This window comes from Aedes aegypti, chromosome 2 (genome assembly GCF_002204515.2).
Source record: "Aedes aegypti strain LVP_AGWG chromosome 2, AaegL5.0 Primary Assembly, whole genome shotgun sequence".
NCBI classification, from domain to species: Eukaryota; Metazoa; Arthropoda; class Insecta; order Diptera; family Culicidae; genus Aedes; species Aedes aegypti.
In genome coordinates this window covers 164,337,891-164,363,708 of record NC_035108.1, presented here as the reverse complement: position 1 = coordinate 164,363,708, position 25,818 = coordinate 164,337,891, and the positions used below count along the sequence as shown (strand labels likewise).

At 36.1% G+C, this 25,818-nt stretch overlaps 1 protein-coding gene across 3 annotated transcripts in view; it reads left to right on the top strand.

Annotated features, from left to right (window-relative positions):
• The window catches only part of LOC5572535, a 214,087-nt gene that overhangs the window by 49,038 nt on the left and 139,231 nt on the right, over positions 1-25,818 (top strand). The window contains exon 1 of one of the 3 annotated variants that reach the window (XM_021842997.1): positions 9,400-9,418. The exons of the other annotated variants lie outside the window; for them this stretch is intronic. The gene's annotated coding sequence lies outside the window, so the exon portion shown is untranslated. Of the gene's footprint in view, positions 1-9,399; positions 9,419-25,818 lie in introns of those variants that run through there. 3 annotated transcript variants of the gene reach the window in all.

The following is a 25,818-nucleotide window of genomic DNA, read 5'->3' as shown; positions in this document are numbered from 1 at the left end:
CCCATAAAAGTCGAAACGTTTCAATGACAACCATGCAACTTTACTGGCCTAGCCTAGCCGACAACGGCGAAACCGACGGATGGTCGGTGCTTGGGGACATAGGTCGGGAGTCTTTGAAATATGGAGATCGTGTAAGAAATCGCTCGCATAGATTGGAATGATTCGTGTGTCGGGTATGCGGCGCTCAAAGAATGATTTGACTACAAGGTTTACGGGACGGGAGAAACGAATATGCGTATGGTTGAAATTGTTTGGAGATTGTGATTAATTGTGGAACGGGCCATGGTACTAACCTTCTGATTTGTTTCGAAACTTCAATTATTGTTGAATAATTTCCAACTAAATTTTAGAAAATGGTCGAAATTCTTTAAATCAATGGCTCGCTACAAAACTGAGATTAATAACTAATAAATATCATGCGGAATCTAAGTCCGCTCTCCTATGAAATGAATCGGAATCCGTCTACTTCAAACAAAATATTTATTATTTGCATGAAATTTACGGATTTCGGGCCAAAATAGCCATATCGGTAAACGCGCAGCTATCCAGCAAGACCAAGCGTGTAGACCGTGGGTTCGAATCCCACCGGTCGAGGATCTCTTCGAATTGGGTATTTTCTCATCCACCCAGGACCAGTGATGGAAAGTGGCGAACATTTCTGCTGAACTAGAACATAAACAAAACCAAACGCTCCCGAGCGTCAGAGCGCTGGTTTACTCGCATCCGTCGTGCTCCCGAGTAACCGAAGCTAAAAGTGATTCGCGAACGTGTTCGGAGCTGTTTAGAGTAAAATTGTGTTTTTGTTTTTGCTTCCTCTCCAATATTTATGGTTTCCAAGGGTTTTTGACTACAATTTAGTAGTTTACTGTCGACTTAATGGTTATGCAATTAATTTGTCTGTCAGAGCCTTAATAAATCACAACTTGCTCGGTTACTCGCGAGTAAACGTTCCCGAGCTAGTTCTTTTGACATGTTCTCTCGAGCAGACGGGTGCGGACTTACTCACACCATGCCAGTTCGTGTGTCTGTGATGTTTTTTATGTGTTGGTACACATTCGTGAGCTGCTTCGTGATGCGATCTTTTCCAGCACTGCCCAGGACATACAATATTTTCGTACTTTCCACATGCATGTGTATAGCAAAAGTGATCAATTGGAAAATAACGCTCGTTAATAACTATGAAAGTACCCATAAGATCACTCAACTGAGAAGCCGGCTCTGTCCCAGTGGGAAGTTAATGCCAGAAAAAAGAAGAAAAATATAGGTCCGCCACTGTAATTAGCGAAGGTATTTGCCCCAACCCTCGCGGAATTAGTATTTCAATGTCAATCCTTCAACGTCACATAGCTAGCTAGCCACGCCATCACACCTCTCTTACAGACGGAGGAACGTGGGACGGTACCGACAATGGCCCCATTTGGCAATACACAACGTTATTCAGCGTGGATTTGGGGGCCCAGAAAGCTTTTTTTCTAGTAAACCAGCATCGTTAGTTTTAGATCTGCTCAGCTGGAAGACACTTGATTCTAAACGAACATGATCTTCAAGCCTCTTCAAACGAGAAGCTAGTGAGTAGGGTGTCTCAAAATTGAACATTGTCAGAAAAATTCTACGGCTCTCTACCATTTGGAGGTAGTTTAGGATGTGACAAATAAACGTTTGTATGGGGAGAGCTTTGAGAACGTTTAGAGGTTGCCTCGTGGAGATTTAAAAAAAAAGTCCAAGTTTTGGAAATGATATAGAACAAATTCTAGTTCTTCGAAAAATTATGATACTATTTATTAATCTCCACTTTGGAATACGAAATATCAGGTAAAAATCATCCAATGTCCGTTTAACACGAAAATTTAACAAATTATGTTTTTGAATATTTGATGTCCTTGACATGGTCAACAAAATTCCTACTCGGTCTCATCAAGTTGGTATCAAAAATTACAAGTATGTGGCTGCACCTATGAAAAGATTGGAAACAGTGTAAGAAAAATCTTTGCCAAAGACATAATACCCATCCCACAGTTTTATGTGAATAAAATTTATTCTAGATTTACTGAGGACATATATTTGTTTTCTTTGCATTTTTTTCATGATTGTCATGCACATGAGATCGAACATATCCGGCATTGATAGATTTCTGAGATTTTGGATATTGAAAATTCATAGGAATTTTGATTTCAGTCAACTTGCATGAACATTTTACCAGTATGTATGCTGAATTAATGTTTACAAAATTCATCAAAATTTTTATTCTGTTGCACGTGGGATTCCTCCATTCGTGAATAAGCGGTACAATTGACGGAATAGACGTTTGGTCGAATTGACTCTTCTTTAAATAAGCAATAGGTTGTTCTTTTAGATGCTGTTAAAACAATTATTGGCAGTAAATATGCCAAAGGTTTTTATGGTGTATTCATGTGGAGTTCCATATCGAATTACTTTTAAGTTTTTGTTAACAAATTTCTCACTCAGGGGATTGATAGATTTTTTTTTTTGATGAAATTGAAAAATTCTTAGAAGTTTATAACACATTCTTGGTAGCATTCTAGCCAAAACCTTTAAAGGTTTCTTATAGGATTTCTGATGATATTCGAAACAAGGTTCTGGTGGATTCCTTGTTAGTTTTGTTCACAGCTTTCTGCTAAGTTTTTACTAGTTGCACAGTGCATGCATTCCTGGCGTAGTCATGAATCAGATCATCTGATCAGAAAGATCTTGCCTAAGACTGCATCAGTGAAGAAAAGCCACATCAGTTTGTATGCATTTTGTCCTAGATTTATTTGAATACTTTTCAGGATTTTCATTACATCGTGTTTGCGCATATAACGGAAAAGTTTTCAAAACAGTTTTCGGCGAAACTTGTTCCTTGTGCTCTGGAGTGGCCAGATCTGTTGGTAGTGAGGTAGGATAATTTTGTATAATGCGCCCCAACAGGGTAATACGACCCATTTCATCTTCAAGGGATTGAGGCTTCTTTAACACGTAAATATGATTACATATCTGAAATATTCGCGAGAAAATGATGTTGCGCATGTAAGATCTTAGGGAAGTATAAACAACCAATAGTAAAACAAAATATATCGAAAATTAGTTTTTTTTTGTAAAATTTTGGGTCCGATAGGCAAGTTTCGTTGTTAATGAAGCCCATCCTCTACTATTCTACTTATTACAAAAACTTTTACCGGAAGACGACTGCTAATGGAGTTAGCTTGAGAAAAGCTTAGCAAGTGGTGGAATTCTCCTTGGAAACATTTCTTTGTTTGTTTTGAAACGTCAAGATTTGGACCGTTTATAGAAAACGTCTTGTACTCTTTTCAGAAGCTACCTGGCAAGAGAAAGTTGCATGCAGAGCATGACCAACTAAGTAAATAACACTTTGACAGCAAAAACGATAGAAGTCATGCATTTTACAAAAGACAATTTACACCGTCTTCAGCACATAGGCTGCACAGACTGAACGATCACTAACATTAGGCAACGGACAACACGTAACACTCAGTAGTAGACTGGCCCTTAAACAAAAAAGTTGTAAAACTCAACGGGGCACCCCCTAGATATGAGCCTTAGGGTAAGAAAAACGCTCTCTCAAAATTTCAACTCAATTGGTTGCTCCACCAGCTGGCGCATTCGATTTGAAGTTTGTATGGGATATTCGTCTCAAATGTATTGAAAATTGATCCTATGTCACTGTTTCGTTCCGTATACTAATTGTTTGCGTTCAAATAAGCCCAGAATGACTAATACACTAGTTGATACCCTAATGAACATAATTGTAGAAGGTTTTATCTGGATTTAATCTCATTTTCATTACTCTTTCAGTTGTTGAAAGTTAGGCTCTTTTCAGCACTCTCGTACAGTCACTAATATGCATGCAACATGTGCCTCAGCTCGCCCAGCGTCATAGGTGGCTATGATGCGCTTAGTGGCTACCTCCAAGCTATGTTGAAGAAATACAAGCAGTACTGCATGATATACTTCAGATGGTTAAAACACCAACTACATTAATTTTGACCATGGTACAATCTTCTACAATATTCTTCGCCATTACAGGGTGATTACTAATTCCTGTCAGTAAAGTAAATGATGGTAGATATAAGATGTATGTATGAATTTTAATTTCCGGTGTACATCCTGTTTTGCACATCTATAAAGTTTGTTTTGACAAAGTAAAGATTAAATCTTTTTCTATTTACCTTAGTTTTTAGTCTTATGTGTTGTTTTAAAGGCATTGCACCTGGCACGCACGTTTTCCACAGATATATAGTTTTGACTAAACTTCGCTGAAAAAAAATGCCTGATTGAAACAGCCTGTTACCACAATCTTTTGGACTTACTAGGGAATAGCATAAGACTGATTATGGAAAATTTTAGCGAAAAAAAAATTGTCTTTTTTGGTAAAAATATATGCTTCTGAATAACGTGCGTGTTAACTGTAATGCTTCTGAAACAACGTTTGTGGCTGGAAAGAAGACGAATGTTATAGATGTCCAAAACTGGATATGCACAGGTAATTAAAATTTTTACAGCTATCTTTTTTCTATGATTACTTATTTTACTGACAGGATATAGTAATCACCCTGTACATCAAGTAGTGTTTTTGACATTCTGGGTCCAATTGAACGCGATCATCAATTTGCCTGAACTAAACAGTAGATGATGTGTTGTTGCTCATATGTTTGAGCTGAAAATCCCATATTAACTTCAATTCAAATGCGCCAGCTCATGGAACGACCAAATGAGCTGAATTTTTCAGAAAGGCTTCCTCTCACCCCAAGAAATAATCGTGGGGGGTGCCCCGTGGAATCATACAACTTTAATTTTCTCCCATACTGAGCTGGACCAGTCTACTCAGTAGCCCAGTGACGAATTTTTCGTTTGACGAAAAGTTTCCACTGACTGGAGCGGGAATCGAACCCACACCCCGTGGCACAATACGCCTAGACGACTGACGCCGCTAACCGCAAGGCCACGAAGCCTACGATAGAGCAGTTTTTCCTTAGGGGGGGGGGCGTTTTATACCTGTTTACCCTAACTCTTCATTTATTGACACATTTTTCCTTCAAATAACGGAAATGTCATAAAATAGGCCTTCCTGGAACCTGTGCGTGATGCTCAGGAGTAGCAACACAGGGTCTATTCATCATTTTTTGACATGTTCTGTCGAATTCATGAAGATTGAGCCGTTGCACAATAAGTTTTGAACATGAAACTGAAATGTTTTCCTAAGAGGCCTAGGCGGAACCAGTACCAGGTGCTTAGGAGTGACCTAATTAATTGATACCTAGTTCATTCTTCATTAATTGACAAGTTCTTTCGAATACACGAAGATTGACACGCCACATGGTTTGAAATATCCCCAAAGAGGCCCTAGCGGAACCTGTGCTTGGAGCCACATCAAATGTTAATAAGTTGATTCTTCTTTTATTGACATGATTTTTACAATTCACAAAGATTGAGACGTCGCACGGTATGTTTTGGACAAAAAGCAGAAATTTCCCCAAAGGAGCCCTCGTGGAACCTGTGCCTGGAGATCTGGAGTAGCCACATCTGTTCGTACCGAGTTTTTTCTTCTTTTATTGACAAGTTCTCTCGAATTCAAGAAGATTGAGACGTCGCACGGTATGTTTCCGACAAAAAAACGGAAATGTCTACGTAATTTACTATCAAGGTTGCCGAAATCGTGTTTGTTTTTTTGTATGTGAAAATAGGGAAATGTTTTTCCGTAACAAGTAAAAATATTGAAAAAAGTGTCGTATGAAATTGAATTTGATGAAAACACCCTTGATCTTGGAAATATTGCGGTGCCGCATTTTACACCTAGTTTTACTTTCCTACTTCAAGGTGATAATAAAACGAATTAAATCTTCAAATTTTTAAATTCACAGATCTAGAGAATCTGACAATTATTCGCGCTTAAAATTGATATGTCCGTTTACTTGACCATTCGATCAAATTTTCAGCTCATAGCACTGTCTGGTTCTTTATATTGGTGTTCTGGAAAATTTTAGGTTTGGCTTCATTTTATAATCATCCTCAATAGGATACGGCTCACTTCTATTGATCGTCAGTTACCATGGATGTTTTCTGTTCCTCTTGTCTGATATGGGGCAGCCAATGATTTCGAAATATTCCAATTGTATTACTTTTGGCGAAGTAGGCCGTCATTAAAATGAGTAACGATCCGTACCCGTGTTGCTGAATCATGTCACAATGTTGAACTTATGAAAATCAGTTGGTATTGCACTGACATAGCTGAAAAAGTATCAGAATAATTTCACCATGTAAGCGTTTATGGTGATACTTTTCCGGGTCGTTATAAATTATGCAGTCTGAGTTTTATTACTTTGAAATTGTATGCTGGAAATTCAATATAGCTGCCAAACCAAATGACGGACTACTTTGCCCTTGAATATGTAAATAATGTCAATTGACATACACTCCAAAAAATCTTTGATCTACACGTCACGTAATTTTAGCTTTAATGATGTGAAGCAATTTCAGACGGATTATTTAATGATAAACACAACAAACGCAGCTATTCTATCCAATATTGCTAGCAAAACCCTTAATATTGAACGCGAAACGTCTTCTAATAAAGAATGTTGTGAGCAGACAGTTCAGTTTACATGATTTAAGAATGAAAAACAATCATTAATAATGCACATAAAATTACCAGGCCCTCAATCCATTTATGTACTTTATTATTGACATAATGTTCAGCGTATAGTCGTGTAAACAGAGCATTCTGTTTACAATTTCACGTTCAAGATGCAAGAAAGCATGCAATATAGGCGAATATTGGATGCAAGAACGTGAAATATTTCATTTTCATTCAAGATTGCAAGCATTCATGAATGCAATGTGTCAGTTTACATTATTGCACAGTTCCCACCTTACTGGACCCCGCACTTAAGAAGTGCAGGCGGGTTCATAAGTCCGGAAACGCCTAACCCTTTGTTTTCGCCGTTGACAGGCAAGAAAAGACAGTGATTCGGTGTAACGCCAATGAAAATTGTTTTCGTTTAAGTCAAACCATGTGCCTCTAGCAGGGTTACTAATTTGTTTGTTGTACTTGCTTATAAAACATTTGTAAAAGTATTTGTGCCAATTAAATAGGCTTGATTAGTCAATTATTGTCATTTATTGTGGCAATAATACTGTCAAGTGCTAATCTGCATTTGGATAGGAAAAACCATCGTAATCTGTCGGGTAAATGTACACGTGAAAAACTTTGAATAGGAATCCATTTGCATCGAACACACTCAATTGAGCTCAGCTAATTTTCATTATTTTTCCGAGTTCCGCATAGCCGAGTAGTAAGCAACTGAATTTCAACCGATATATCAGCTAAAATCAAATTTGTTTATAGCAGGGTGCCGCTGACATCAAACGTCACTTTTGCTGAGATGTCAGCCAACGAACTTCAAACAAGATTGGCACAGCTGATGTCAGTACTCTGGTTTAAATGTGAATAATATTTGGAGTGGTGACCTTCACAGTGCGATACACAATTTTCCCAATAGTCCATCTATTACAGCAAATCACAAATTTATCGTTATTCGTTTTTAACTGAATATTGTTAAAACTCGTTTTACATAATCATGAAAGTTTACGCGCCGTGGAAATTTAAGATTTGTTTTACTGTGTAGAGACCGTAAAGGGAATGTGATGTGAAAGAGGTGAGGACAAAGTTTGTGTGTGATTGTATTAGTGCAGTGTAAAATCAAAATAAACATTGAAAGGAAGACATTGACGTCATACAGTTTCAATGAAAAACTGCGAGGAGGTACTAAACGCTCTGTATCGTGAACCAAGCCAAAATCAGACCGGAAAAAACTTCAGCCAACGCCTAGACGTAAAAGTCAAATAGGTGGATTTCAGGAATATTCTTACTTTTTCTACTTTTCCCAATCACATAAACTTTCAGTACTATTTACATTCATGGACGCATACGACGCAAGAATAAACAAACTATACACTGCTATTCATACAAAGACATACAAAGAAATTCAATGGAGATAAATTGATCACTGCAGATACGTCGATGGGGCCCAGATAGCCGTAGTGGTAAACGCGCAGCTATTCAGCAAGACCAAGCTGAGGGTCGTGGGTTCGAATCCCACCGGTCGAGAATCTTTTCGGGTTGGAAATTTTCTCCACCTCTCAGGGCATAGAGTATCTTCGTACCTGCCACACGATATACACATGCAAAAATGGTCATTGGCATAGTAAGCTCTCAGTTAATAACTGTGGAAGTGCTCATAAGAACACTAAGCTGAGAAGCAGGCTCTGTCCCAGTGAGGACGTAACGCCAGAAAGAATAAGAAGATACGTCGCTATGATACTCAACACAAGAAGTGCAATTTGGGACACCCTACTAGTGAGCCTTTTGTTAGGTTTCTGGTAATGTGCTTGCTATTGACAGGGGTAGATATGAGCTCATAGCTAGGAAGCAAAACTTCCAGCTTTTGCGTTTAGCCGTCACGGTTCACATTTTGAATCATGCTGTCATGATGACGCGACCAACGATCGTTAGTTCGGAGGATTTCAGCTACTTCTATCGTTTTTTACTGAGTTCATGCGAGGAAGATAATTTTAATCTTTTTTTCCTACCGTTAATGTTTTGCGTTACCGGTCATACACGAGACATCGCTTAAGCGCTTCTTGAACAAAGCTGGAATGCAGTAGACACCGGTTAACCGACGGACACATCGACTACCAGGCTACTTGCTTGATTGCGGTCGGATATTTTTACTTGATGACGCCACCACCAAGCTCGAGCTCTTCGTTTTGATGAGATGCAGCTTTGCAGCATCATCTTCAAACGGTGGTTGGGGGGACCACTGCATCTTCGCCAGTTGAAGTGAGCTAATTGCTGTGGCATAGCTTGTCGTTTCTGTACTCGAGACAGCAGCATGCTTGAATGATTGGTTGCATAATTGAAGATATGTACCCCCTCCTTAAGTTGGCAGCTTGCGGAACTTTTTTTCTTGCGGAACCCAATCAAAGGCGACTGGGTTGCAACCAGATAATAATATTCATTTAGTAGTCTGACCACAACAACGTAGACGCTGGATTTTCAATCAAAGACGGGTCACTCATATGGTTGATCAATCGATTTTTAGATTGAGGCGGGTTCCATTACTGCTGGGATATTCTCGGGATGGTTCTTGATGATTGTTTGTGGCATAGCCGCAATATATATATGTATTGCACATACAAAATAAGTAATAAGTATATAACTAAGCGTTTAAAACTAACATAATCTAAATCTTCCATTTTTCTTTTTATCTATTTTCAGGTATGCTTCTTATTCATTTCGAACCAATGGATACCATTTTCTATTTAATAAACTAAACAAATGTACCCTTTCGCCTACAATATTAATCAAAATAAACAAATCAACACCAGGACGAAAACAATTGTGAGTAAAATATACATGTAATTGATCAAGAAAATTAACGCCATAAGTCCTACTTTTCCTATCTTATGCCACTTGAAGCAGTTGTCAGTACTGTTTTGGGAGGCGTCAATAGTAATTTACGCAACATGTTGCAGAATGGGTTTGTTTTTATTAATTTTTTATTAGTATCATTTCAAAAATTACATTGATTTCTTATATCTAGGTGCTTTGTATTATAAGACAACACTATCATCCTAATTTGGTAAAAAAAAAGTTTTATTAACATTCTGTTCACAACATATTACATTCGCCGTTGCAGTTCAGAGTTGTTACAGGTGAGTTGATTTCACCTGCTTATAAGAGAAAAAAAAACACGTTTTTAATTGACATAACCTGACTTAACCTAAATATAAAACGCATTAATCGTGCCAATAGAAGATTGTAACGATTTTTGCCTGAAATTTGTTTGGCATTCTTTCCAATGTTTCAACATTGTATATTCTATGTAACTCAATAATGCTATATCAGGAAGGAAGCTTTAGAATCATTTTCAAAATTGTATTTTGAATTCTCTGCAGAGCTCTCTTTCTGGTATTACAAAAGGTTTCAAATAAACAAATTCTGTTTTATGTGGGAATATTATTAGTTGAGTTTTGGTAGCATTAGGAGAAACATTTTTGCAAGTATGAAGGAAAAATATCCAAATTTTTTTGCAATCGACTACGGATGACACGCAGGCTTCGTCCTTTGGCGGAGAGACCTGTGTCATCCGCAAACAAAGATTTCTGACATCCCTGAGGTAACTCAGGTAAGTCAGATGTGAAAATATTGTATAATATTGGTCCCAAAATGCTGCCTTGAAGTACACCAGCTCTTACAGGAAGTCTTTCAGATCTGGAGTTCTGATAATTAACCTGAAGTGTACGGTTTGACAGATAACTTTGAATTATTCTAACAATGTATGTTGGAAAATTTACAGTTTTTTAATTTTACAATCAAACCTTCATGCCAAACACTGTCGAATGCTTTTTCTATGTCTAGAAGAGCAAGACCAATAGAATAGTCTTCAGATTTGTTGGAACGAATCAAATTTGTTGCGCGTAAAAGTTGATGAGTAGTAGAATGTCCATGGTGGAATCCGAACTTTCGTTGAATTTTCGTTGATGTGGGTCATCATTCTGTTCAAAATGACCTTTTCAAAAAGTTTACTGATGGAGGAAAGCGAACTGGAAAATTTTGTTTTTTCTATGCACTTCTTTATTTCTTTTATGTAAATTTTTAACTTTTCTGTTGATTTTACCCTTGTTTCTTTACTGGCAAATTTTGCATTTTTTTATGGACATTTTATTTTATTTTTATGGGACGTTAATATTTTAGCCGTTTTTGGCTTCTGAAGTTTTTTCAAAATTTTAGATAATTTCCAAAAAGGCTCCAGGGGTCCAGGGTCCAATTGAGAAATCTTATTCTCAAAAATTTTGTTTCTTAATAGTTAAGAACGTTTCTTGATTTCTTTCTGCAAGTCCTGCCATATAATTTTCATAGCAGGATCGCGAATGCGTTGATATTGCCTTCTCCTCACATTTTCAAGGCGGATGAAGAGTTTAAGAACATCATCTATAATCACGGATTCAAATTTTACTTCACATTTTGGAATTGCAATGTTCCTGGCTTCAACAATGGAATTTGTTAAAGTTTCATGAGCATTGTCAATATCAAATTTTGTTTGTAAAGAAATGTTAACATCAAGTTTAAGTCAATATACGTTTCATATGTATTCCAGTCGGCTCGAAAATAATTAAAAGTGGAGCTGATAGGAGTGAGAATCACTTCATGGGATATTTGAAATGTAACAGGGACATGATCAGAATCAAAATCAGTATGAGTGATTAATTGACTTTAAAGATCACTAGAGTCGGTTCAGACCACGTCAATCGTATTTGGATTTCTAGAAGAGGAAAAACATTTAGGGCTATCAGGGTATTGAATTGAGAAATATCCTGAAGAGCACTCATCAAATAAAATTCTGCCTTTGGAATTACTTTGAGAATTATTCCATGACCGATGTTTGGCATTAAAGTCACCAATGATACAAATTTTGACTTATTGCGAGTCAATTTTCGCAAGTCAGTTTGGTGCAAATTAACTTGAAGTCCAGTGCATTGAAAAGGCAAATAGGCAGCTATGAAAGTATATTTGCCAAACTGTCTTTCAAAAACTTTAGTTTCAAATGACAAAAACAGTTAATCTTTTATACGCCTATGAATGATGATTGCAACTCCCCCACATGCCCCATCAAGTCGATCATAACGATAAACAAAAAAGTTAGACAACTACCGAAAGCTTAACATTACATATATTTTGCAATTGGATTAAATGGACAAATTGATGTGAAGTTTTGCGAAAAAGTTACACGTCTTCTCAGTGAGAATCGAACTCTGCGTTCATGAGTCCTCTCATGGCGTAGGGGTAACGCGCCCTTACTAGAGATCAGGGAGTCGTGAGTTCGATTCTCACTGAAAAGACGTGTAACTTTTTCGCAAAACTTCACATCAATTTGTCCATTTAATCCAATTGCAAAATATATATATAATGTTTAGCTTTCGGTAGTTGTTAAACTACCACTCGGTTGGTTAGCCGTAAACCACGATTCATAATTAAAAACAAGTAAAAAAGTAAGGATCTCTTTTGAGTTTAGATCCAGGTTTTAAATACGTTCCGGTAATAACTGCTATATGCACGTTATTAACTGTAAGAAAATTAATATTAGTTTGTGAATGAGCATGATTATGATCCTCCTGATGGGTATGATTCATGATCAAGCTATCGTTAACTGAAAAATGAGCATTGTTCGATACTCTAACAGGCTAATTCCGGAAACGACCGTTATCGTAACGGATATTATCTTTCATCTGCTTGACACGAGCCTCAATGACTCTCTCGCACGAACGGCAAGCCCAAAAATTTGACTCATGATTGGCCTTGCAATTGGCGCATAAGAACTTATCGGTATCTTCTTTCACTGGACAGACGTCCTTGGCGTGAGAAGAACCTCCGCAAATCATGCATTTCGCATCCATGCGACAATTTTTTGTACCATGACCCCACTTTTGGCACCGATGGCACTGAGTGGGGTTCTGGTAATTTCCTCCAGGTTTCTGGAAATGTTCCCATGTCACACGGACATCGAACATAAGTTTTGCTTTTTCTAATGCTTCAATATTATTTAGTCCTTTTTTGTTAAAGTGAACTAAATAATATGAGAAAACCCTTTCCGAACAATGCCAGATTGGGGTCTCTTTATCATAAAGATTACTTGGACTGGGGAAAATCCAAGTAAATCATTAAATCCATTTTTGATCTCTTCAGGTGACTTTTAGTCACTTGAGAGACCCTTCAATACGACTTTGAACAATCGTACAGTTTTGTCCTTATAAGTAAAAAAATGTGCTTCTTCTCTTCAAGATGTTTTAGAACAAGTTCGCGATCTTTAAGAGTTTCCGGCATCACGCGATAGTCTCCTTTCTTTGCTTTTTGGAAAGAAACCTTGATTCCCCTAATGGAGTTCAAGATCTCCTGCCTAAATTCCCCAAATTCGGAACAACTGACCACGATAGGTGGCACTCTTTGCTTCCTCACTTGAATAAAAGAGCTTGAGCTAGAGGCTGCTTCGATTTGGTGTTCGGAAAATTTGTCTAGAGCATCGAACTGATTGCTCATTTCGATACAATTATCAACATTATTCATTTCACCCTTGGAAGAAAGTTCGCATTCCGTAGGAACGTCCTTTCTTCCATTCTTGCCACGTTTGGTGACAGTTTTAAATCCCACTTTTTTGGAAGGAAGTTGTGAATTCAGAGATTCACCCTTCCTTTTGTTTGTTGTTGGAACCATGTTTAGTGAATAAGAAGACGTGACCTTCGAGAGGTTTTTTCCCAAGACGGTGTCCAAGAAGGATTTCCACCGCTAGCTCTCGCCAACGGGTCCAACGAAAGATCGAAGGCACGGGTCCAAACAAGGATCGTAAAGGGATCAATAGTAGAAAAAATAGTACTGAAAAGTGCTGTTTTGTTGCTTTAGGTAGTTTTTAAAAAACTTCCAAGAGCAGAGAGAATTCGTGTACGCACAGAAGGGGTTATGGGTTCAATTCTCGCCTCAGAAAATCTTTCCGTAGTTCACTGCGTGTTGTAATCGTAGTCTGGTGTGGTGCTTTTTTAAAAGACAAATCACCCACTGAAAGCATTACCGAGTCGGTGCATCTATAACATTTAGTTGAAGATATGTAACTCGATGGTACCTTAAATATTAAGTTATGGGGTGTTGACTGAAGTATCGAAGTGAAAATCATTCTTACAGCAATGTTTTTCAAACCATGCTGTTCAGATCTTTGAGATCTTAGCGAAAACGTTTGAGAATAAAATCGATATCTTCCAAGAAATCAAGTTGAGGCATTTTTTTTCCTTAGAGGCTCTTTGCAAGACTTGGTAAATTAAAAGTTAAAAATTACTTATAGATAAGTTTCATCCCGGACAGAAACAGATGATTTTTCTATTGATTACCTCTTATACCTTAACATTCTAAAGTTTTGCTTTTTTAAACTTGAAGTATGAAAAAGACTCCCAATTCTTAAAATTTTTTAGTAATTGGAAAAAAGGTAATATAATATACATAATTGTGCAATGAATAACTTTCATAAATTTCGTAATTTACATAAGAATTCTGGGATTCGTAGCCGTGCGGTTAGTGTAACCAAGCATTTTACCGCATCAAGTCAAAGGGTGTTGGTTCGCTACCCACTTCAGTCCGAAAACTTTCCGCCTGGAATGTATTTCGACTGTGCCACTGGACATTGCATGTTAGTCCGTTGTCTTGTGCGGTGCTTCCTTTAAAGGGCAAATCGTCCATTGGAAGCATTAACTAACGGTCGATGTCTTTTTTTTTAACGAACTTTGTACTTATGGCTGTCATATTGAGGTATCTGATGTCATCTCCTGACAAACCAGCGAAGCAACATTTTTTTCTTTTGCACAAACATGGATGACAACATGATGTGCTCATTTCTGCAATAGGCGCCCGTCAAACGAAAGGAAAGCACACCTAGTTATCGGGCGCGTACAATCTTACCTACCACTTCCTTCCACCCGTTTTAACGAATCGATATGATCACACTTGTGCGCGGGAAAAAAATCACTGTCACGAAGCTGCGGAAACCTGCTCTTATGGGTTTGGCGGTTTAGTTACTTGGTACACTTTTGTATGCCCTATCGTGTGTCTCAGCTCGGTATGCTGCCAAGGTGCGTAAAGTAGGTAATAATGATGTGGGAAGTAGAGCCCAGACGGTTGATGGGGTGAAAATCAGATTCGCTGCTGAGGTTTTCCATTCGAGTGGAATGTAGGTACGTATGGGAAATAGGAAACGACCACATTGGATTGAGAAAAGTGAACAGGTAGACTTAGTTTCAGTGAAATGTTGGCTAGATGGGAAATCTTTATTGTTTTATGCGGTTGGGAAATGAAATAGTGGGTGGAACACGTGTGAGAAAAAAAAAAACTTCATATATCTCGGCTTTATGTGAACTAGATCACTTGTTCCATAGATTGACTTTTCAAAGCAACGGCTTTCTTATTGACAATATTCAGTATCAGTATCATTAGGAACGTTTATGGCACAAAAGTGAAATGAGCACTGAATAAGTGCGTAGGGTCCCAATAGCTGTAACGATAAACACAATGCAGTTCAATGACTATGCTGAGAGTGGCGGGTTCATATTTCGATTCGGAAAGGTATTTTTTATTGGATTTTTTTTCCAATTTCTTCGAGCAAATAATATTTTTACGCTTGTCACAAGAGCTACAAAGCCAAAAATGGCCGATTGTCAAACGAAGTTTATAATTGATAACAGTGGAAGTGCACAAAGAACACCTATCTGAGAAGCAAGCTTTGTACCAGTAGACATGTAACACCAACTTTTTACCAAATTTGAGATCAACGAATCCATTGCTGTTTTCAGAAATCTTATTCCACGTAGCAATAAATGATTGATTTTTTTTTAAATCTTTATGCATTTTATTGATTTCAGTCAACTTCCATGAAAGTTTTCCAGCTTGTATGCAGATTTATGGGATTAATTTACTACAGAAATCAATTTTTAAGCCCTTCAAAATACCTATCAACGAGGTATGCCATATGTTCGTGGTTAAAGAGATATCTTTGATGATTATAATTGGCCATATGAATATGAGCTTTATAATTAGCCATATGAAAGAAATGACAAATTATGTATGGAATCTGCAAGAATATTCGAAATTAATAAAATCGATGCAATTTCAATCAAACTATGTCTTATACAAAAGCTCAAGTCCTGTTTTATCAAAAGTTGCATTCAAATATTATTACATTGATTCATTCTTGGTCGATGAATCCAATAGTAATTTTAACGTAAAACCTTCATGTTAAACCTTCATAACGAATAATCAAAGAAATAATCCTAATTATAATATTGATATTAATATTAATATTGTTTTCGGTAACAAAATTTTTTTTCCGTACATTTTTCGAAATTGCAATCAATTTCCAGAACACAATACGTGTTTTTTAAAGTTCCGATTTCAATTCAAAAAATATTATTCTGCCTTATTTTATAAACATACTATGGCTGTATTTATGTTTTCTGATGTCAACTTTTTACCATGTTACGCTATACGATATTATCATTTTTATCAGCATCGATTCATCATTTTAAAAGCATCCAAAATCGATACGCTGAACTTCTTACAGCGAAATTGTTCCGCTTTGATCGATGCTCTCTGTTTCAATCGTACGGTTCACAGATCAAATATGGGCTCATCCACGTGATGTGTTTTACTGTACAATTGATGTAGTGGTAGTGATGGAAGTTACGACCAAGGTTTGTACTGTTACGGCCGGCTGATCTCACGTTCGTTTACCAAAACAGAGCGCCATCGAACCAGCAGCAGCAACAAGCAACAAGTGAGAGCAAAAATTGATGGGAGGAAATAAATAGCGTTGCATAATACAAGGCAGCCCCATCCCAAAGCCAAACAACGATGAGCTCCAACGCGTTGTGGTCGTTGCGGATATTTTCGTTTTCCATGCAAACGTATGGAAGATGTAGATACCTACGTCAGCTGATGATGGTACCGTAAAATGGAGTATATTTGGCAATGCGGATAACTCTGATAGTAGAGAACTTGCTAAACAAAATAACATAATTTCTTTAAACCGATTTAGCAAAACGAATCAAAAAATAATTAGTGGTGTTAGCATGACACTTCAGTTAAAAGCTTTTTTCATTGGAATCGAGCACATTCGAATTATATTCGAACATTACAAATTGATGAGATTTTTGCATTTGTGGACATTTACAAACGATTTGGTTTACGATCACTATTTAACGAGAGTTCAACACTCATTTTTGACAACCTTGTTATGGTAGAACTTGAATTTGGTCCCGAATTCATTAGCGAGAAAAAAAACAAATTGAGGTCATTTTTGTTGGCGAAATCAGAAATTTTGCTATAATATTAAACGCCTAGATGTAAAAGCGCCCCATATACTTTACATAAATAATTCCAATATACTCAAGTTTTTATATTCCCATTATTATATGCATTTTTATTATGATTGAACGAAACGAAAAGAAACGCGTAATTTCTAGCAGTGATAATGACAAAACCAAACGAAAAATGGAAATGTTCTATGTAACTCGATACGATAATGGTCGTTTGGCATAATGAGTCTGGAACCATGAATTTCTAAAAATAACATTCATTATTGCGCTTCTATTGAATCTCTCTGACGACATCAGGCTTATTTTGGAGTCAGTTGATACAAAAATGACACTCTATTCAACAACCATATGCTCTTGAATAAACAAAAGCATATAAGGAAAGTTATTGCCAATAGAATTTTATTACTTATTCAGAAATAACCTTTCTTTCAAATGTAAGTTATTCTTTTGAGTTGCGCTATTGGAATATTGTTTTACACTGGACGTTTTGGTATATTTAGGACAAATTTACCCTAAAAAACCCCTTTTTTGTACATAGACTGTTCTATGGGGCTATATATTTTAGACTTTATATTTTTTCAATTGATATAAGGGCGGTAATCGATGATATTGATCTTCTCAAGTTATCAGCGATAAGAGAAGTCACTTACTCCGATAATTCTGAACATAATTTTTGAAGTCCTTTCTCCTTATCATGCCTTTATATTTTTTGGCGTCCAATCTTCTATTGCATAAATTCTGCCTTCTTATAAAATAGCAGTTTTTTTATATTTATACTGTTATAAGATAAAATTAAGTAATGCCAAACGTGCAATGTTTTTATATTTTACTGTTTTTTTTTCAATTCTTGCAAGTCGTGTTGTTAAAATGATCATAACTTTAGACAGGGCTGCCCAATCCGGCTCGCGACCTTATTTTGTGTGGTCCACGGAGGGCTTGGAGATTCTTCTTATACTTAGCCCGTTGACTATTATATCAACTGTTTCCTTGTCTTGACAAAAAATAGAAACTTACAAGTTATTTTTAACCCAAAAAGAAAAAAAAATACAAAATTACCAACTTGAAGCCAGCACCTACCAAAGCTAACTGTTTTAGTAATCTAATATCTACGGACGAGTAATTATTTCTTACATGTTTTCATAAATATTTAATTTTATTTCAAATTTAAAAGTTTTCTGGATGTTTTTCAGATAGAAATTATGCTTGATTGATGTTATAATAATTGGTATAATTGTTTTACACATAAATCTGATTCAAAATAATCGACTTGTGGTTTAATGTGAACAAATTAATAAGATTAATCTTTACAGGATTACAACAACAATATTTCTACAATGACTTCTTTTAACATTGAAGAATGAAGCCTGAACAAAAGTTTTTATCAAAGGACCAACACAACTTCACTGAAGCAGGTCAATAATCTCACAGAATCTTGGAGAAAAAAAATTGATCACCTTTTGAGAGTGATTTGCGCAGATTCCTTGTCATAATTATTTAAAAAAATACAAGGTTTTCACGAAATATTTGACAGGATTTTCAAAGAATTCTTGGCACGAATTAAACGGCAGGATTCTCACCAAATGTTAAAAGGAATTCCACAGACTTCTGGAAAGGCCTTTCATCGAATTTAGCACGTAATTTTCTAAATTTCTGGAAAGTCACAATTTTAGCTAAGAATTTGACAGAATCTCAGAAAAATTTGTAATAGAAATATAAGCATTTTTTTTTTTTTGAAATCCTGGACAGTTTTCTCAGAAATTTCAAGGTAGTATTCAGTGAATATTTAGCGAGATTTTGAAGAAATCCCTGGTACAATTCTTGTAAAATCCTGGAAAGAAATTATACTTAATTATACCATGGTTTCGCAAAAACTTTATCAGGATGTTCACATATTTCGGTTCGTGATCTTAATATCTAATGCTAGGTAGGATTTTGAGAATGATCTTCTAACTTTCACTATATCCAAAAGGATGCTCAACTGCATTATTTTTACAAAAAAAATTTAGCACACGCACATGATTTCACATTTCGAGTTTTTTGTTTTTTTTTTCAATCACAAATGTTTCCTTCTCTCGGTAATAGACGGTGTTTTTAATTTACACTTCCAAAATTAAAATTAATTATGAATTGTTCCAAAATTTTGTATCAAATATTATCTTTAAAATATGTGTTGTTCATTCGAGTTAAGCTGTGAGAAGATTTTGTTATGCGTTAAAGCCTTAACAATTTTAAACGAAAAATAGTCTGCTCTCGTATATAGGCTATTTTTGCATTATGCTGCCATAATAGATCTTTGGATTAGAGCTTTCAATATTTTACAAATAAACTTTCCCTTCTTTTACCAAGTAATTTTCATCAAACGTCACGTCTCAACTGGGTCAGAGCTCGATCCATAACAAAATGTCCTTAGATCGTTCCCTTCATTATAATCTGCTTTATTTCTTTGCCAATTTACAACAAGTTAAATGATTCTCTATGTTCTGGGATGTAGAGAAAATGATTATTCTGAAAAGATCATTCACCAGACCCATCACTAGTTGTATTTAGTTATGCTCTCTAATAACACAACAACAGAGCTTGGCAAATATCTGAATGAAGACCACGCTTGTTGAGTACCTACCATTTTTGCTATGGGCTCGTTGGTGTTGATCGCGGTAAATGCTTAAAAAAATGCAGATATTCATTCTAAATCACTCATTATGCCAAACGACCATTATGCCAAATGACTTTATGCCAAACGGCTTTATGCCGAACGACTTTATTTTAAACGGGGTGCAATCACCAAAATGTGCCGAATTTTTCGAAACGAAGCAAAACTTACATGTTATTCCGCGGAATTAGTTATCCGCCATTATTTGTTTAAGGTTTTTTTTTCCACAAAAAGCTTGAGAAAAGATTTTTTTTTTGCAGCCTTTACTATTTTTTTACTTTCTGCGTTTACAAACTAATATAAGAGTTCGCAAAGAGAATTGGTTTGTTAATTGAATCAGATCGTAAAATAATACAGTGGGATTCCGTTTTTGGCATGCTCCGTTTTTGACATGCTCCATTTTTAGTAACACCGCACCCCTCCCCCCTCGATTTCGGCAACAAAATGGAATATCATTAAAATTTGTATTTATTTTTAAATATCATCGTGTCTTTACAGATTTAAAAAATAAGTCAGTATCATGCCGACCACATTCCAGCAGCATCTTCGTCGATATTTCCCGAAATCCCAGCAACTTTTAGGGCTCAAATATCTCAAATAATGTTCCAGCGTCTTGTCTCAGGCATCCATACTCTGTGACCAGCCTTCTTCAGTCTGCCACTAAATACACTTTTCTTCAGATTTGAAACAACACGATCGAAAATAGCTCAAGCATCGCTTCGCCACAAAGCACAAATTTTGTCTCGGCTTTTCAGCTTACAGTTCTTGTCATTGTGAAATTATATACATTGAATATGTAAAACTATTGTTTCTACTACTACAAATTAAGCAAAAAGTCGTGTCTCTTAACTTATATGGAACTTTTTGAAATAGAATACGTTAACATATAATCCACAATTTTTTCAGAAGCCAGACACATTGATGACTTACTGACTTCTTTTTTGGGTCTATACGTTTTCCGCTTATTTTGCCACCTAAAGTTCTTCAAAAACATGAGCAAAATCATGCAAACATTGTAAAATAAGCAAATAATAGGATGGGCCAAAACAGAAGCTAGTAAAACAAAATCTATCCGTTACATTACTGAGTTTTACTGTTTGTCTGTGTTATGAGTGTGTATATTGATTAGTCTGCATTGATTATTAAGAACAACTTTCAGTTTTTGTTAGAACTTCTGTATGACATTTCTAAGAGACTATCCAACATTCTATACTAGTAGTGTCCTAGCTGGAGTAAACTTTGCATCATTAGAGTGATGCAAATTTGGAACTGTTTGTTCCCCTATGCTTAAACTATTTTAATTATGGTAAATAGCATCCTCCCAAAGTTTGAAGTGATTCGGGAGAAATTTGACTGTGCACACGCCATTTGAAGTTTATATAAAGATTACTTTGGAAAACGCCATTCTTTTGCGTTCAGCTCTCTTTCTCTTCGTCATGATATTTTATGGAAAAGTGAAATTTTCCCAGCTACAACTTTGCCGAAGACCATTATTTGATTGGACGTCAGGATTAATTGTTATGCATCATCATAAAGTTGGTTTGCATGTTTGCTTCACCAACTGTTCAGCAGGCAACAGTGGTGCTCCTGGGGGGATGAATAGGGCTCTGCACAAAAATCTAGCTCGCTCTTTCACTCTACCTTGAAATTTGTAAACAACAAGGCCAGTAAACGCCAAAATCCCATACAAAATCAAAACAGTGCAGGCCTATAGATCAAAGTAATCCAGGCTACTATGTTCTACAGCAAAACAGCAGTGTTGCTCTGAATGTATTGCTGTGTGCATTTGAAATGCAAATATCAAATGCGGGAACACCAAACGCGGTAAGATTTTTCACAAGAAATGCGATGTCAAAAATCGATTTATCTTGCTAGGGCGGCGGTGATTTATTTAATTGTTGCTAGGTGTCCTTTGATTGTTTTGTGTTACCGCATTTGGAGGACGTTTAGTCAAGATTTGCTCCACAAATGCAAACAGCAATAATTGAATGATCATCTCTGCATGATTTAGACTTTGTTATCAATAATAACAAATTATCCTTACGTCCCATCGAAATGTGGTCTTCGGCAATGTTGTAGCTGGGAAGTTTTCACATGAGATGAGTGTGTTCACTATTCCATAGATTATTATGACGAGCAGTTAAAGGACTGAACACAAAAGGTTTCCCTTTTCCATAGTTATTTCCATATAAACTTCAAATAACGTGTGCACAACCAAATTTCTTCCGAATCACTTCTAATTTTCATCATAATTAACATTGTTTAAGCATAGGGGAGCAAAAACTTCAAAATATGCATCAGTCTAATGTATCATATCAATAATTTTAATCAAGGATACGAGCCTCACAAAATAACCAAAATGTTCCATACGAGATCCTCCCTAGCAATATCTAGGAGTTTCCTAACAGAATCCTGGGGAATCCATTTAGGATCCTAGGTTTTCCTAGTGGGTTTCAATGATACTGAGTGTAATTTGAGGATTCCTAACGGACTTTATGGGTTTCTTGCGGGATTCTAGGGAACTTAGTTATTTCAAGTAAATTCCTGAGTGTTGGGGTGGAAGTCAAATTTGCCGCTATATACCAAAGACTGAGAGCAGCATTCTCAATAGCAGCTTCAATGCTGAAATTCAATTTATTTTACTTTAACATATTTTAAATCTAACTTATTATATACATACATTTTGGTATTTTACTTCGCGCTGTCTTCAAATTGACCTCCTACCAACAGTGATTTTCTATACTATTTATATTTTGTATCGTCAGTCAGTGTTGCCGGTTTCACAGCATATTTTATCGCCAACACTGAGACTTAAATGACGTTCTGTGAATTTCTAGCGGGATACTAATTATACCCAGAGCATTTCTGGCAAAATCTTTTGAATTCTGAATAGGTTTCCAGTGGAATTTGTGGATTGCAAGCTTGAGAATGATAGACTTCTTAAAATTTTCATCGGAAACTTGAGAATTTTTAGCAAAATTGCATCTGAATCTTAAGAATTTAAGCCACAGACTCAGAATTCCTAATGAGCACTTGGACATATGTTATTTCCTATCGGAATCTTAAGCGAATTTCTGATAATTGTAACCGGGATCCTGTTTATTCCTAGCGAGATGCTTCGGAGTCCAAGAGTGTTCCTGTGGATTTCTTACGAGCTACTGAAACCCTATATCGACCTCTTCGGGTTTTATTGCGAAATCCTGTAAATGTCTATTGATATTATACGGTAGATTTACGCCATACACTTTTGTATGTCGCTCATCATCTAAAACACATTAAAAATTGAATTATAAGAAACTTATGTGTGTATTGTAGGAAATTACGAACCGCATTTATGGATCATGAAGTCTAATGCGGAGCACAGGTCGCAGATTGAGCACCACTGTTCCACACCATTTTAAAATCATGTCTCTATGAACTTCACATCCGAATTTCTATGGAAAATCCTATAAAATGCTTAGTCAATACTCTGTTTTGAAAAAAAAACATTATTTTTGTATGCAAAAATTGCAACACAGAATTCAAAGGAGACATTCTTAACGTAATTTGGTCTAATTTGACGTTGGGGCTTAGAGGATAAACTGATTTTCAATGGTTATTATGTATAAATCATTCAATTTTGCGATACCCAGATTCAGAAAATATGTTTGTTAATACGTTTCTGCCAGAATACAGATGACGGAGTGTTGACGGATTGACGGAATTTTCCAGTTCTTGAATAAAGGTCATTAAGGCGATTATTGTTCCAACGTCACCCATACATACAAATTGTGTACATAGAACTTATAAAAATCATTGAAGACATTTAAGTGATAGAGAGTGTGCAGAACGTCTGTCACATTTAATAATACGTGTCTAAAGATTCACAGCATAATTCTACCATACGGCTACATGATTCAAAATGCACCGCTTAGAAAGTCTGGCTATCATATGGTTACATAAGAATGGTGTGAAAACATCCTAATGATATTCCGAAAAACAATTATTGAAAAATGAAATGGTTAATATGGGTTCCGATTTTGGTAGGGTTCCGTTTTTCGACAACTGAAAATTTTGACTTTGTTGCTAAAAACGGAATCCCACTAATATATAATATACCCAATGAAATTCAAGAACTAGTACAGGAAACTAAGGGGCTAAGCAAAAGCGCATAATGCAAAGCATTCCCAAGGGTTTCCAATGGGTTCAGAAGAATACTTCAGAGGATTTCAATAGTTTTCTAAGAGTTCTCAAATAATATTTATTAAGCTTTCAGAGATTTTCAGAGTAAAATACCAAAGATTCCCAAAGAGATTATTTGATTTTCTGAAGGATTTCTGATGACTACCCAGACTTTTTCTAAAAAGTAATCAAAATCAACTTATAAATGCAAAACTGTGATTGCTCATATTGATTTACAAGGACACAATTGCAAATCACTATGCTAGAAACCTTTGGGCGAGGAGAGAACATCTAAGAACTTCTTAAGCACTATTGGGAAATTCCTGAACACACTTTTGGAACCACTGAGATTGATTTTAAAATTTCTAGGAAACATCTAAATACCTTTTGAAAATCCTGAATACTTCTAGATGCGTCCCAGCTGAACTTATAGAAATTCCATGAAATTCATCAGGAATCTTTGAGGAGAGGTCCTGGAAATTCATTGACAATTGTTTGGTAACTTCTGGCAACTTTTTTAGTGCTTTAGGACCCTCTGCGCTCTCTCTTGAGACCTGAGTTACTCCTGGAATAACTTTGAAGATCACAGCTAATCTGTAGGAATTGGCAAAACCCTTTGAGTCTGCAGTAAATACTCTCAGAATCGCTAAGAAACTTTGAAAACATCTTAGGTTTTCCTAGAAACCTCTGGAGAGCCCATTAAAACCCCTCTCTCAAAAATCTACAGCAGGCCTGCCCATTAGACTGATGCAAATTTTGAAGTTTTTGCTTAAACGGTGTCAATTATGTTGAAACTCATTCTTCCAAAATATGAAATGATTTGGAAGAGATTTGGATGTGCACACGCCATTTGAAGTTTATATGGAAATTACTATGGAAAAAGCAAACTTTTTGTGCTTAGTCCTCTAACTGCTAGTCATAATAATCTATGGAAAAGTGAACAAACTCTTATCGTGTGAAATTTTCCCAGCTACAACTTTGCCGAAGACCACATTTTTATGGGACGTAAGGATAATTTGTTATCATTGATAACAAAGTCTAAATCATGCTGAGATGATCATTCCATTACTTTAAGAGCAACACTGCCTTTTTGCTGTAGAACATAGTAGCCTGGATTACTTTGATCTATTCTTCCTACCAGGGGCTCCTCTGTTGCCTGCCGAACAGTTGATGAAGCATGTAAAATACAAACTCACTTTGTAATCGCGAATAACAATTTATCCTGACGTCCAATCAAAATGTAATCTTTGGCAAAATTGTAGCTAGAAGGATTTTACATAAGAAAAGTTTGTTAACTTTTCCATAAAATATAATGATAAAGAGATAGAGGGCTGAACACAAAATGTTGGCGTTTTTCATATTAATCTCCATGTAAACTTAAAATGGCTTGTGCACAGTCAAATTTCTTTCAAATTATTTCAAACTTTGGGAGAATGCTATTCGCCATAAGAGAAACCGTTTAAGCATAGGGGAGCCAAAATTTCAAAATTTGCATCACTCTACTGCCCATCCTTGAGTTGCGGACCAAATCTGTAAGCAATATTGTGGGACAAGCCAAACTTTTTTTAATTCAACAATTTCAAATTTTTTGGTAAAATCAAATGAAAGTGATAACATTATTTTAAAATTCTTTCTATGGGTTTCTAAGAATAAAGTTCCAAATATTGCGAGTATCCAGTACAGGATTCTGTAAAAATTGCTCTCAGGATTGGGTCAGAACCCCACTCAATACAAATTTTACAATTTTTTTATGAAATTCATTAAGGATTATGTGAGAACCTCTCCCAGAATAATATTCCAGATTCGGTGATAATCCTGGCTAGGGTTCTGCTAATTCTACTAAAGCAAGATGACCTACATTTTGTGACAATTGTGTTTTGTAAGAAAGTTTTCCGTGAAATTTATGTAAGAATCCTGTATAAAATTTTTCAAGCTTACAATTAGCCTGCATGTTAAAATTGTTCATGCTTAAATGTTTGCGAGAATCTACCTATGATTCAGTAAGATTGTGTTTATCCATAAACTTTTTGTCGACAACATTTGTTCGAAATTGATATTAAATCAGCTTTGTTCATTGATAG